The 17,065-nt window shown below is 34.8% G+C and overlaps 1 protein-coding gene across 6 annotated transcripts in view; it reads right to left on the reverse strand.

Moving 5' to 3' along the window:
* The window catches only part of ZnT63C (zinc transporter 63C), a 237,393-nt gene that overhangs the window by 219,245 nt on the left and 1,083 nt on the right, over positions 1-17,065 (reverse strand). The gene's annotated exons all lie outside the window — the stretch shown is intronic.

Here is a 17,065-nt window from a genome sequence, read left to right on the forward strand (position 1 = left end):
TTTACGATAAAATTTATATGAAAATAAATGATAATGAAATACAGGAAGAAATATTCAGTCGCAGGAGAACCTCACAGCTACTGCAACAGCTGAGTAGTAGCAGCAGCTTGAGAAACGATTAGCTACTGATTTAGTATTGGAAACCAGTGTACTGCCTACAGTACAACAGTCACTGGACACCAAAAACAAGCCGCATACTATTAATTAAAAATAATTGCATAGCTTAAGGTCCCCCCCCGGATAATCTAAAAAATTCGTGTAATAACACAACTACCAAAATATAAGTGATAACCGGAAGATCGACTCCCTCAATAAGCCTAAAAATATCACGATTACTAAAAACAAGTGCCTTTCCAAACATCCTAGGAAGATCATGGTTACCATCCCCATCCCAGCACCCACAGACAAAAAAACAAAAAATTGAAGCTCACGGCGTTTTAATGGAAAGGAACTAGCGCAGCAAATATGCCATGGCAAATGCTGAACCATGAGGCAAAGTATGAGCTCAATTAAAAACAGATAAAGGTATGAGCCTCGAATCAAACAGGAGAAAGAGATCCACGTAGACTGTATATCGTTCTCAAAGAACCTTCCCTCCTCTCTCTCTCTCTCTCTCTCTCTCTCTCTCTCTCTCTCTCTCTCTCTCTCTCTCTCTCTCTCTCAAGCGGGATAGCAGACATCATGAAACGCTCTGATAATATAATTGGCCCGGTTACCCAGATCGGCTCCCCTGCTAAAACTACACAAAGGTTGAATCTTAACTTGGAAGCAAACGATCTCACCCGCCCAACTCATCCGGAAGCAAACGAAGGTGGGGATAAAGGAAGCGGAAAGGGAAGGGCGAAATGGAAGACTGAAAGAGAGAGAGGATAGAAGACACAAAGAACTTGAAGAAAGGAAATGAAAAGACACCTGTGGAAAACATGACGGGATGACACGAAGAAGGAAAGATTAAAAAGAAGAATGGGTGCAAACTAATTAAATACACATATTGGAAAAATGTAAGCAAAGTAAAAGATTAAAAATATACGAAAAAGGAAACATGATAAAAATCTCTCTCTCTCTCCCCGTGTACGTGTGTGCGAGTGGGATACGGAAAAACATTCTGTCAATGCCATCAACTTTAACACAACCGCCCGACTAGAGCTCTACCTATCTCCTTCCATCATTAAGTGCACGACAATGCGTCAGAGACCTTGGTAGGCCTACCGCTGACCTACTTTGTAACCCTCGCCTCGCACCTATGAATCTAATATTCCCCCTCATCAGACTCTTAGGCCTCTGACAAACTGAAAAAGTTACAAACTATTAATAGAGTGAACTGTATTGCACTTCCAGAAATACGCATTAAAAAGCCTATCAGAATGCGAGTTTTTATGAATTTTCGTTCACTGTGGAGGCCTAAGAATTTTTTTTTTTTTTAAATACCAAATTTTAGGTTCCAGAAGTATATAACAATAGAACAGAATTTGTTAAAACATTAAAACAGAGAGAGAGAGAGAGAGAGAGAGAGAGAGAGAGAGAGAGAGAGAGAGAGAGAGAGAGAGAGAGAGAGAGCTTTTAGCGCCTGGAAATCAAAGACATTAGAAGGAACTCGTGCGCCGTCGATAACAAGTAATTAATCAACCTCCCGTCAATTATCGTTTCCACTTCAAGATCTCTCTCTCTCTCTCTCTCTCTCTCTCTCTCTCTCTCTCTCTCTCTCTCTCAATAAATTATAACCCACACACATACTTAATGCATAGCCGTACAGTATATTGCATGTTAAAAACAGAATTATACATAACTTGAGATATATTTATAAATAATATATGACCTTCTTCGCAGAAAATATAAAACCGATCAAGACTATTTTAGGAGTATCGAAAAATTAATTAGCAAATGTCAAACCGCACTTCTAAAACATCCGAGGATGAATCATCGTCATAATTACCTAGTACAAAAAACAATAAAAAACGGGCATGAGAATTACAACTATCACAGTCCTGCCCTGTGGTTTAGTAATAATGTTGCAAATATTTATTTGTTATTGGTATATTACTCTTATGCATCTCCAAAATCTGATCTCGAATCATTTAAGACAATTTAGCTGAAACATCCTCAAAGCTGATGCAACAACAGGGGCATGGTGAGGGAACGAAAGTTTGAGCGTGTCATTATCATGCCTGCTATTCTTTATGAATTCTTTGGCAAACATTAATCACAAACACAAAAGCTCATTAAGCCCAACAATAATATCAAGTCAAACTTCAAACATCGTGCAAAAAGAAATTAAAAATAATATGAACTGAGAGGGCATAGGAGCCTAATTCAAACACAAAGGCGCAATTGATCGGGACTGACTGTTCAAATACTTACTCCTTGCCTTTGCAACAAAGGAAGATTGCGCAATGCAACATTGCAAAATTAAAGGAGAGAGAAGACGGCCGAGAGGCTATAATACTTATACGATGCCCATTCCCCCCAACTACACCCACCCCCAACCTCCACCTTCACTCCGGCAGAATAGGATATGAGAGAGAGAGAGAGAGAGAGAGAGAGAGAGAGAGAGAGAGAGAGAGAGAGAGAGAGAGAGAGAGGTACAACCATTCATTAAAAATTTCTCTCTCGCTTTCTCTCTTATCGGGATGATTCTCAGCCGTGGGTGGGGCTGCTGCCCTTCAGAGCAGCAGTCCCTAGAATGATAATTTTAGCTATACAGCAGAACAAAGAAGAGAGATAATGGCTAAATATTCTTTTGCATACGCAGTATATGTATGATACCTAAAAACAGTACTTTAAATCTACAGTAGTGTATATGTGTCAAATGCATTCGTAGGCATACTATGCAAACTTTGTATTTATACGTAATGTATATAGGCTATACATATATATACATATATATATAAGTATATATATATATATATAATACAGATATTATATATATATATATATATATATATATGTATATATATATATATATATGTATTAGAGATCCTAATCATTTTTATCGCCATAAATACGATGTGAGCGCATACAAGCATAGGCTATAGCCTTTATATACCGTTCACAAATTACACGTAATAAATATCCCAACACGCTCACCAACGTATCCTTGGTTTCTTAAAAAAAAAAAAAAAAAAAGTGGGGATGGAGGACCTTTTCCGTCTGGAAAATAAGAGAGTGCAAACTCGTCCTCCATGAATTTCCTAATTACCCTAATGGCAAATTCCAGCAGAAAGAAATTATGCGGATTATCTGTGCCCACGCAATTAGGGGAAGACGTTTTATTATGCCTTTTCTGGCAAAGAAATATTTTTCCCCTTTCTTTTTATTTATTTATTTATTTATTTTTCGCTTAAAAAATGTGTTAAATAAAAATAATTCTATAAGAATATGGTATAAGAAAGTGTACTTTACGTAAAATATGTAAATAATGTTTATATCAACATGCAATCCCGCTCATATTAGTAAAGCGTTATAGAGTACTATGACAGTCTCCTTTAATACGATGAAAAATTATATAATAGGCTACAAAGAAAGTAATGAGACATTTGTCCGAATAACAAAAAAAAAAAAAAAAAATGCATCAAAAGCATAATACAAAAATGATGTTGAAAACTAAAACACCATGAACACGCAGCAAGGGGAAACAATTACTGTGGAAAAAATTGTAGCAAAATATAATTATGCTTCAAAGGAAGAAAACAAAAGGCTGTATACACTGACAACAAAAAAACACATTCACGTATACCTCGGTAAACAGACACATGACACTACTCACAACATTTAAACAATCCAAACGTTTAGGTGCCTGGATCAGATACTCTTCACGATGAGCTTAGTTTCACTGTTGCAACAACCTACCTACGATTTACTGGCTCTGTCTAGTTCCGCCCTAAATAGTCCAAGACACAGGCAATCAGCAAGCAATTCGGAAAGTAAATGGCATAAGCCTTATGCTGTGAAAGACGATGAGTGTAAAAACACTGAACTAATACTTATCATTACTATTTCAGCGTCATATCACTATATACAAGTTAAACAGTAATCAAACGAAAATAAATTTCGTACATACAGGCATTCCAAAAAATTTCATTGATCGAAACCTGGCTTGACTTTCCTTGAATTCCCAACTAAATAATGCATGGCATCCACTAATGCATGCAGAGAGAAGCTCGGTGGTGTGGGAGAGGCGAGAGATCCGGCAGAGTACGACTGTTGGGGGTGGGAGATGAAGGGAGAGGGAGATATAAGTGGCAGGGGTGGGGAGGAAATAATATTCCAGTGGATTCAAGAGAATGAGACAGGATGGACAAAGTCCGTCGCTTATTGTGATCAAAAGGCTGTATCTAGAAATATGTGCACTACACTTGGTGTTATATTAGTTTAACACTATTCTGGGGGACTCCAACCACTTTGAAAAAAGAACATAATCTTCACTAATCATCTAATATGGGAGCAAGGTGCTACCAGGGTCGCTGATCACCTGACAGGGGGCAAAGGTGTCATCAAGATCACTAATTATCCCATAAGGGGAAAAAGTACCATCAAGGTCACTGAACATCTGGAAAGGGACTAAGAGGCTACTAGGATTCTTGCTTATCTGATAAGGAAAAAGGGGGCCATCAACGTCAAAGGCCACCTGAAAAGGGGCAAGGGTACTATTACCTGATATGGGACAAAGGTGCCATCACGGGTACTGATCACCTGAAAAGAGGCCAAGAAGCTACCAGGGTCGTTGATCATCTGATAAGGGGCAAAGGTGCTATCTGATAAAAGGCAAGGTCACTGATTCTATCTATCTAGATTTAACATTATATATATATATATATATATATATATATATATATATATATATATATATATATATATATATATATATATATATATATATATAATGTATATTACACTAAGACCAATCTATCCTTGGATGATTGTTTATTATTTTCTAACAAGGTTCTTTTTATCTGCACCTTCTATTTGGTCTCTTTTTAACATAAGTGCATTCTAGTGCGTAGCCTTGTTGGTCTAGTGAATGTAGGTATTAGCAGAAAGATGGAGGTTTTCAAGGTACTTTGCCTTCCACGCGGCTGACCTTGTGAGAAATTTAAAAGCAAAAGTGTTATCACGGTCAGTGATTATCAGATGAGGAACCAAAGTGCAACCATGGCTCGTTGATTATCTAAAGATGTAAAAAAAAGAAGAAAATGTCTCAGAGAAAAAATCTCTGACAGGAACGTTGGAAATTCAAGTCGTTTGAAGTGAAAAATATCCTGTGATCAAAGACAAACTTCACAAGAGAAATTACAGTTTAAAAAATTTAAACTAAAAGTGTGATGAAAGTGTAAATCAGAACGCTTAAAACTGAAGAGGATTTATGAGAACCAGAGTAAGAATCTGCTGGCGAAGCGACAGAAGAATCTCATGTTTGTCAATCGCAAAAAGAAGGCCGCCAGATCTAGTATGACCAAAGCACGTTTTGGTATCTTAAACACATTGATGAATGAACATTAAAGGTCTACTGTATAACCTTTTAACCTCTGCTAAAGGATCAAAGAAACACATGTATTACTGTGGTAATAAAAGGATGCCATCAAGTGATAGGAATTTAGACTTTTGCACATTTTCACATGCAATACAGCTAAAATCATGACGATTAACGATGTTACATCTGAATTAACTCAAACACGTATCGAAAACCCAGACGTTACTAAACAAACAATCGAGTGCATGTCTCAAATCGGAGGCTGTTAGATTTACAAACTTAAAAAGCAAAGAATGGAATGCTCGTCAAATCTGCTGACCTATCAAAATTCTAAAAAAAACTCCGATCGAGCCTTTGCTGCAGCTAAAACACTGTCTTTTACTTGAGTCATTTTAACAGAAAAACATAAGAAACTGCTACCACTACAATTGTTATGGTTCCACGTAACATTACTGCTCATGGTGTACGAGCAACTTTTGCCATCTGCGGCGCCTTTCTTCATCTCTTTGCCAAAAAGTAAGTCACAATGCCTAAAAGCAACAAAGATAAGTAGCCATTTGTAAACATGAAAGTATCCCCGATAAATCACCCACGCAACCTCCAGCAAACCATTCCAGCATACACATAAGACACCAAGGGCTAACTTCCGCCTACGCCAGCTTATCACTCCAGCATAAACATTGGCCACCACAGCGACATTTTACTCCTTCTTAATGTATCATCAACTTATGCATATACAGCAATAAATTGTGACGGGGAATCAATCAAGCCAATACTGTACACAGCCATGTTATTAGTTATACGTACACATTCACACTGGCATGCAACCTATGGTCTGGAAACGTTAAGACTGCTTACGAATACCAAATACAATACGAATAATAGGCACAACTATATGAGAGAAAGGTGCTATTAGTTTTCTAGTATGCAATTTTCATTAAATTTTATGGCTAGTTGATTATTTATCAGCTTTCTATTAAATTTCTCTATTCTCTTTGTGAGCGCCAATTCTCTTCTTGTTTATCGGAAAACAAACACCAATTTCTCGAATTTTCCATTTACTCCACAGTTGTCTGTCTGGAACGCGCAGCGTTCTCAAAATACAAAGGAAATACAATAGTACTACACATTTATAAGGCGTATGACTCCTTTAGTCCACAATGGGCGATGCAGAGAAAGAGCTGTCTGGTAACTGGAAGACTCGACAAACTGGTGTTTGTTTTTCCGACAAGTAAGGAGACAAGTAGTATTACCCATTAATAAACAAGTAATTGAATAGAAAGCTCATAAATAATCAGCTAACCATAACACTGAATGGAAATTGTACATACATATATATATATATATATATATATATATATATATATATATATATATATATATATATATATATATATATATATATATATATAGGTATATACTGTACATTCATACATACATACATACATACATGCATACACACACACATATATATATGTGTGTGTGTTTGTTGATTATTTATCAGCTTTCTATTCAATTACATTGTTTATTAATTATGTATATAAAAATAAATAAATAAATAAATATATACATATATATATATATATATATATATATATATATATATATATATATGTGTGTGTGTGTGTGTGTGTGTGTGTGTGTACTAAAATAACCAGAGAAAAGCTGAAAAAATAAAGACCGGGTAAAAAGCAAAACACATTTATAAACATAGCAGGGAAATTCATAAAAAAGGATCGAAGCCACCAACAAGCAGAACATCATTACAACATATAAGCAATAGTTTAAAAATAAATGATCATCATTACCATATGGTAAAAAAAGAATGCTTTAAAATTATTAAGACCTTAAACTGCAGTTAATAGAACAAGCAAAAGAAATTATCCTGAAATCCTGAAATAAACGATTTTTACGGTCCTTGGAAGGAATGCCTGACTTGCGCGATGTTCAAAGCGAATATGAGGAAGAGGAAGGAAAAAGAGAAAATAAATACTGTAGAAATTAAATCAAGTAAAGGGAAGATCAAACTTCACATGAACATTATCTTATTATCGAAGAAGCACGTAAAGATAGAACACTAAATAAAAATACTAGAGAAGGATCAGTCAACCCAAATCGAGAGAGAGTCAGCAACCTGCGGACATTGCTCTGGAGAAGTTGATGATTAAGGAACTTGCTGTGAAATGTATGACGCAGGGTTTCATTGTGAATGTTCAAGTATCGAGGTCAGATACACACCCATACTTCGTAGTGATAACATGTTGTACATCTGTAATAACTGCAAGAGGCCTGAACAAAGAACACACAAAAAACTCACTGAAGATGAACTTGAAGAAATAAAAGAAAACAGAGATATTAACAAAGTTTATTCAGGATTCGGCTCAGAAAACTAGTGACGTAATGATCAATATAGATGAAATCCAAAATAAAATTGATAATGTTGATAAAAGATGTAAAGACCATGACAAACCTGGACAAAACTTATGCTGAATCACTAAAGACACAAAAAGTGCTTCTGATCAAATCTACAAACGACGAGAACACAGCAGCTAATGAAAAGAGACAAATTATGAGTAAAATAACGGCGCCAGTTGAACAGGTTAAAACAGCAAGAGATGGACACTTATATGTAAGATTTCCAGACAGGAAAAACTTGGAAAAGGCAAAAATGGAGAATCAGGAAATCAGCAATATATCAGTGAATGACAAGGGTAAACTTAAACCAAAAATAAAAGTAGTCTATGTCCCGAAGGATGAAGATGACACTGTCGATAACATTGTATAGAAAAATTCATGGATAGGTAACCTCATATCTGAAAATGACCACTACATCATCAAACGCACACCACAAATAGGCTACGAAAGGCTATCTATGATAGAGGTGACATTGTGTACACTGTACAGCCGTTGCAAAGTATACGACTGTTACATGCCCTATCAATGCTATAAATGTCAGGAATTTGGTCACAGCGCAGCAAATTGTAGAAATGACCAAGCTTGCCCTAGATGTGGTGAAAATCACAAATCAAATGAATGTGCTAACAACATCTTCAAGTGTAAAAATTGTGTAAAGAAAGGTCATAGTGATACTAAACATAAAACATATGATGGCAACGAGCGCATAGTATAATAAAGAATATGTGTCAAAGGTGAAAAATAATACGGATCATGACTTTGACTAATAATCTTCTATGCAATTTAATACAAGAAGAAAGCAAACTTAAAAAGGAACTAAAGACTCTCCTATCCTGCAGAAGCTACGATACTGACGAGAAAACACTGAAAGACAATTATAAAATATAAGAAGTACCTTCAAAAAGTACAAGGGCCCGCCAGAGAGGGAATTATCCCTGTGGAGGGCTGTACATAAAACCAAACAAAGTGCAACAAAGTTTAAGTGAAAGCAAAAGGTGACGTACTTCCCTACAATTTTATAAACAAGGTAAGTATCTAATTTAAAAAGAGCCGAACTAAATTTTATAAGTTGATTATTATTTAAAATGAGATGTACTAAGTTTTACAAGTTGATCATTAAAATAATAAAAGCAGATTCAAATGTGTTTTTTCTAACAATATTACAACAAAAATGATCTCAGATGAGTTTTTCCAGTCTACACAGTGGTTAAAATCATTCATGTGTACAAACAAAGCACTTGTCAACTGACGTGTTCGAACTCTATAAAGACCTTAAGACGGTAATTCAGTTCTTTACCAGTCTGACCTAAATATTTACTACTAGCCTACATCCAGCACAAAGAATCGTGTAAACACAACCAGTAATTTCTTTTGAACTGTTCCTGAATTCTTGAAAACATTTATCTTTACAGTTTTCAATAATTTCTGAATAAAAGAAGATTTACATTATAGGGCAGTGTCAGAATAAGTTCTCTCATAAATAGTTCCTTATTCTTACTGGAATAAAAAATGTGCTTTCTGCAAGGATATGTCAATAAAAGACTCTGGGTATATTGGTGTTTTAAAATAATTCCTACGTCAAAAATCTTACAAAATTCTGTCCAAGAATTCCGGACTGCATATCCTTAATGTCCTTAAAAACATACTACGAAAAACTGATAACTTTACAATGACAAGGTTACTCGAATAACAGTGGATTTAGGAACGGAAGTTGGTAAGTTTCCTGTAAACATCAGACACATAACTTGTACCCCTTCTATAAACTAAAACACCTAAAAACGGTAATACACAATTATTTTCTTCCGCGGTGAAGTTAATAGAATGTACCAAATTATTTAACTTGTCTAAAAAGCTGTTCAAATTCTTGGATATGGGCCAAACACAGAGTATGCCATCAACATATTGAAACCAAAGAAACCGCTTAGGCAAAAGAGCCAGCAATATTTTTACTTTAAAAAATTCCATATATTATATTGGTTGCTAAATGCTTGGTACCTGGTCTTTAATTTTCACCTTTCCTGTGGTTATTTATATATAGTTGTTACATGCAGTTTGGTGACAATGTTGATATATATATATATATATATATATATATATATATATATATATATATATATATATATATATATATATATATATATATATATATATATATATATATATATATATATATATATATATATATATATATATACTGTATATATAAAGGAAAAACTATTTTGAGGACAGGGAAAGGATAGGAAAGGAACATTTGGTAGGGAAGAAAATAATTACAGTCCCAGACAACAACTCTATTGCACCCATCAACAGAAAGCTAGATAATTTCAAACTGATAGGCAGCTACAAAAACACCATTAAGAACAAAATAGTTTGAAACAAAAAGTCGGTAGAGGGAGAAGAGATTAGAGGGGGGGTATATATGGCACCGTGTCTAGACTGTGAAGAACGGTACTATGGCGAAACTGGCAAATCATGTAAAGAGTGAAGCAAACAACACCTGCAGAACATAAGACATTATAATCAGACGTCGGCAGTTGCCAAACACTGTTGGGAAAATGATCATAAAATAGACTGGGAAAATATGAGTTTTCTGTACAGGAACACCAACAAAATGGCCATACTGGTTATAGAGAACGCCCACATAACATGCGCCAACAACACAATGGCAGGGAACACCGGTAACGGCTTTGAAGACAGCATATCTAAAAAGTCGTACACTCCACAGTAGCAAGGAAACGAATGAAAAACGCAAGAGAACGCACAGAAAACGGACACCTGGAAGAAGAAGGGGGCAGAGAAAGGCCAAGATCACGAGGGGGTGGGGTCACACAGGAGGAGCCAGGCGATTATAGGATTAAAAGTACCCAGCACACACATATAACTACAGCTGGAATACATGTCTGCTCACTGTACAGATACTTGATAATGTGGACTGTTTGTCCAAGAAAGCTAGTTTGAATGAGGTCCTTTTAGTAATTCTACTAATGCACAGAACAATTGTGTATGCGATAAAGTTAATAATTGTATATAGCCTATATATACATATATATAGACATATATACATATATATACATACTGTATATATATATACATACATATATAATATATATATATATATATATATATATATATATATATATATATATATATATATATATATATATATATATGTAGAATCTACTGGCCACTTTAATTGTAACTGCCACAATATATATATATATATATATATATATATATATATATATATATATATATATATATATATATATATATATATTGTATATACACAATATATCTATATCACCAAAGCACTAATGAAGTCCCAGTGCATCTGTGTCACTATCAAGTTGAAAGAAACACACCTTTTAAAATAAGACACCACTGCAGAGCAGGTAAAACTGACGAGAAGCAACAAAAGAAATCAGTATATAATCTAAAATTAGTTTTAGTACGCAAGTGTTCTCAAAACAATAAATCAACTTACCCCATCCAAAACAGAACAAAGGCCCACCTTTACTCTGACTGGCATTCTCGACATTTGGCTTGAAAGAAAGAGGAATAATCGTGTACAGTACTCTTTTATACTCTAACCCCTGGATGCACATCAGACCCTCTTGAAAATTAATGTAGAGAATGTGGTCGCTAATTTTTTATGTAAAGGTTAATAGTATGGAGCTACTAAAGATCTTACTCAATATGAAAACATGAAGATGGAAAAATAACATGGGTATAGCTTAAGCCCAAAGGAGGCACTTAATTCTCCTCCTTAAATATGGAAGATTGTGAGACACAAAGAAAAGACAAGCAGAAAAAGAATTCATAAGCTTAGAAGTAAAGGGAAGAAAACAGCCACTCAAAGAAAAATAAGACCACTTGAAGAAGAAAGTTCTTAATCTTGGACATTTGATACTGGAATCTGTCCTGTAAGCAGGCAAATTTTGTCCGGCTTCAAAAAGACCATCACTCCATGAAACAGGGAATTTTCTAAAAGTGCGGGACCACCCTACATAGCTTCACAGTTAGGGGCACAATCACAACAAATTACTGGATAATCAGCTATAAAAGCAGTGAGCTTAGAAAGACATCACAATCTGAAGTGACTAGCAGTTTTTTTTCTTACAAACGTTTGCTCTCAGATATTCAAAAACAGTACCTCAAAGCCTACTATTTAACAATGTCACAATGCAAGCACTTCCTGGGAACATCAAAATTATGTCATCAACAACTATCCTGATCACTGCATCCTAAACTGTTTAACTACTTGTCTTATCACACTGTCATGACCTCCACATATTCTATACATCTTATTGCAAATCTATCCATCGATTCTGTCAATCCTCCAAGCCTACAAGTGCAAATCATCATTTTTGTAAACACAATTTTAATCTCACTAAGCTTGTTGGCCTCAGTTGCTTATGTCTCAGGGACATTTATCAGATCTACAGCAAGGGTTTTATCAAATTATTGGCTTTCTTCATAAAGAAAGCGAAGACCCTCTGAGATTCTATCAACTGCATAATGAGTACCAAAAGGTTATATATCTGATTATCATTATCAGAAAATTAAAAAACAGCATATTAATAACAAAATTGTATGGCACTTCAAATGTAGAGCATTCAAAGTCCTTTGATTATCTACCCTAGACAAATAATTCTACCATCATTGTCATGCTCTAATCTTGACAGACTTAGCCGCAAAACCCACTACTGAAACACATCGGACCTATATATCTGTAATTTCAAAGTGCAAAGTGACAACAAAAAAAAATTTAAAAAAGTTGGTTTGGGTACCTATTAGCAAGGTTCCCATCAAACAAACAAGTCATGAAGGTTCCAGCCAAATTAGCTGAACTCACTTAGTTCTCACGCTCACTGCATGTAAATGATCCCTACCGGAAAGCCTAGCCTATGTGGCCAAAATAACAATGACAGAACATGTCTCTACAGCCAACAATGATACAAAAATGGCAGCATTATCATACTTATAAAGCTCTAATTAACCATACTGAAACTAGCCATGCACACTTCTTTCTAGATGGAAAACTCCCAAGAGCACAACATTTTTATATCATTACAGATATATAATGTTAACAATTGATAAAATACATTGTATCTGTATTCACCATATTTAAGTATGCAGCCCAATAACTCTAGTTGTGCTATCAACTTGGTGCCTGTTGGAGCATCACATTTTTACAAAGTACTAATACAGTGTGCAGCATTAAAACTTCTGTTCTCATTTGTTATATCAAACATGCCACATGGTATATACATAAATAATTTTGCCGCTGTTAATTGAAGTCATTTGATCTACTAAAATCAAACTTTTCTCAAGAAAATATTTTTTCATTAAACAGATGTTCTTAAAATATGTAAATTAGTTTCAGTTGGCTGCATGACTGATGTTTAATGCAGTTCTTTAATATCAGAGCTTCTATTAAAATCTATTTGTGTAAAACCACCTTGGTTGGGAGTTACTGTATCTATCCAGTTTGATCCAAGAGTGAATTGCCATGTAAAGTATGGATGGAATCTGTAATCAGAAGTCTTATTTGTAGCAAGGTAAGTTAGCCTAGGCTAATACTGCATATTGAGGGGTTTCTTAAATGGCAGCATATGAACTGTGTGACTCTTATGTCATCTATTTAAAGCTTGGTGAGAGTTCTTTAAGTCAATGCAAGTTTACCCTCCTTAACCTCCTTGACAACATAAATGGATACAGAATTACTTTCCTAATTTAACTGCCACATAGCCTACATCATAAATTTATCTACACCTATAACAGACAGCTTGTTAAAGCAAATCTTGACATAATTTAGGTATGTATATACCATAAATGTAGATGAAGCTTGAAAAAGATTGTCTTTTTCATGACATGGTTGAATATTCTATATGCATAGGAGTCTCTCTTGAAGAACAAAAGACCGTGCTTACTCTTGATACATGATCATCTCTCTTAAAATGTTTAATTGTTGACCAACTGACATTTGTGAGTATTGATAAATTTGCATGCCACAGTTAAACTGCACTTATTTAACTAATCCAAAAAAGCCTAATTATTAGTAAGTTAAAAAAAAAGTCCAGGACACCACTATGTTTTTTTTTTTACACAAATTAAGCTTTTTTCATGATGTAATCAAGACAGCTTCATAACAGTAAAAATTTTCTGTCCTACAACATCAAGATAGGAAACACTACCCTTGTAACTTGGCTAAAATATCAAATACAATGTCTAATAAATGCTGCTTCATGACAAACAGCAAAACCCTTTTAAAAGACAACAGAAGAATGATAAATCTACTCTGCTAGTACTGGATTATCCTTCAAAACTATTGATAATCAAGCATAAAACTGCAAGACCAAATAAAAGTACCAAAACTCTTTACACTCTGTTCTGTTCAGGTGTTTTGGGATGGTTTAGTTTATGATTCACAAAGTAAACTTTGAGAAAGAACTGATTTTTTAGGATTTATGAGATTCATAAAATCTTCAGGTAACAGATACAAAATTCAATGATTAGGCCTTTGTTAATTTTATATATATATTCATATTTCTACAATAATTTCGGGCTGTTTTTCTCAATCACAGAAAATCTTGGAATGCATGTTACACTCAATCTACAGAATTATTGAATAACTACCACCAAATCAAATACAAGCAAAAAATAATCATTATAAGGCACAGTACTGGACTGCACTTAGATTTGCAGGACCAATGAGATTCCTGCCAGCCAGCAAAACAACCTGGCTAAAGATCGCTGAGAGAGCAAGAAATCAAGGATAAGAGTTGGGTACTGACCAGTGACTACCAGTAACACTTATAGCAATCAGTGGAGGTCACAGGAGTCACCCCATGACATCCTAGGTTAGGTAGGATGTCTTGGTTTTAGTGTACCATACATTTACAACAATAACTAAACAGATCCAGGAATGAAGAGGTAAAGCCCCCACAACATGAAATGTATGGACTAATTTCTAACCATACTCCTTTACCATATTCTATATTCTCTAACCTACCATGAGCAAGCAAACAATGCTTGAAAACATGTCCTATACAGTACAGTAAAAAAAAAAAAAATTCTCCAAACTGGAAGCAGCTTTCCATCACAGGCCTATTCTCAAATCTAACCTGAGGTGGATATAAACATTTAAGAGCAATTTCCATAAATTTTCCTAACCTGCGGGAGCATTTCCTTATATATTAACCATACTCTTGGGGTACAACTCCTTATATATATATTATAAATACTCTAGTTATATTAAATGAATCACAACACATGCTATCCATAGGCTATTATAGCATAGGGCTGACTCTAATGTAACTAGTTAAGGACTATGCTAGCCTAGCCTAAATATAAAGTAGGCTAAGCCAAGCTAACTGCAAGAGAAATATAGTTCCTGTAGATGTCTAAAAGAAACTTACATAGTAATGGGATAATTAAGACCAAAAGGCATAAGAAAGCCTCACAAAGTTTTTTTACTAAAACTCTACAGGGCACAGAACTTATTAAGATGTGCAGCTGTTACAGATTAAACCATGGCTCCCATGCTCTTTTAAGTACGGATGCTCTACTTTTTTACTTAAAATTTCAGCCCAACCAGTTATGTTTTCCATGCTCCTGAAATTCAGCTAAGCCCATCAATCAGAGTTTTTTACAACTAATGAAGTAGTTTCTGTATTTAGTCCCATGTAGTTATCCTTGCAAATGTTTTTTTTTTTTTTTTAATATCATAATTTCTCTAAAAATGACTATATTTCACCAAGTATTTCTCCACTAGTGTACCTAACAACCTGTCCTTCCCTGGTATAGTATTATGGTGACAGCTGATGACAGGAATAACATGCTACTGGAAATTACTCAAGCTACAATCTTGCCATGAACTATACTGTAGTTACTGGGTATACCTGAGTGCTGGGGCAGCCCTACATTTGATAATTCCAGTAATTATTCTCTGAATTTTGTGACCACAGAATTAAGTCCACTCAAATAATATTGAACAGATTACCTTTGGAGAGTAGTAATGGGTAATTTCATCTCTAAGCAACGGACTACAGAACATTTGTGTTACCTGATGTGAACTATAATCCATTTTGGCTTACAACAATTATAATGAGGCTTAGGCTGAATCAATATGAATACTACTGCCACACTTTATTAAAAAAGTTGGCAGGGGAGGGGAGAAGAAATCTCCTGCCCCAGCTGGGTATGCCATGGAACCCTAGGTTAGGTTAGAACATATCCTCTTTACCATGCCACACTTTGTAGTATAAGTTCAAAGTGTGTTTGGGCTGCAACATTTTTATGGTTTGTAAGATTTTTATGACCATATTTTATGTTTATAAGCAACTGCACAAATGAACCTAATACAATTTTTTAAACTGCTTCCCTTTTGTTTAGAGTACTATATATTTCATAACTGTTGTCATATGCTATTCAACTAATTTTGCTTCCTGCACCCAGACTCCCAGTTCCCACTGTGTTCCTTCCACAATTGTTAGAAATAAGGAGATGGTTAGTCTGGGATAAGCAGTTTGTGCGGCATATGAAAACTGTGGTTTGCTACTATGTAAGATATATCATTAAGAGCATTAAAAATTACAGCATTAGGAAAAAAACTGGAGGTGGTGTTATGTTTTTATCAATACATAAGCTAGTCTATGCCATCACACTTAAAACATATATTTATAATAACGCTGTACAGTAATGACAATGACCCTTAACAGCTTACTGAACATATACCTGTGTTCTGTCTTCTATTATTTTCAAATAACGATGAGTTGATTTATTTTTTATAGCTTTCATTTTTAGACTAAAATGAGACTATTTGGTCACCTTGTTTCATTCGACATCATAAATACTGTAAGTTCTTTACTTCAGGCATCACCAATTTCACTGAGTAGGCTATATGGCAGCAGTAACCAAGGTTACCATCACCCTGGCAGCACTACCAATTTCTTATTTTTAACATTTCCTGGCCTAAATAAAAACCTACTTTCAGCCGGGTATAAAAAATTCTACTGTATAGGTTCAATTCTAGGCTATATATTTATATATACTATTACTTATATAGGCTATCTATACAAATGAGTAGTGTTGCTTTATGAATGTAACTCACTCTCGCCATCTGGCAGTAGCCTAATCAGAATAAATTTGGACCTGTAGCCTGCAGGTTTTGAAGTCAAC

This window comes from Macrobrachium rosenbergii, chromosome 12 (genome assembly GCF_040412425.1).
Source record: "Macrobrachium rosenbergii isolate ZJJX-2024 chromosome 12, ASM4041242v1, whole genome shotgun sequence".
Classification (NCBI taxonomy): domain Eukaryota; kingdom Metazoa; phylum Arthropoda; class Malacostraca; order Decapoda; family Palaemonidae; genus Macrobrachium; species Macrobrachium rosenbergii.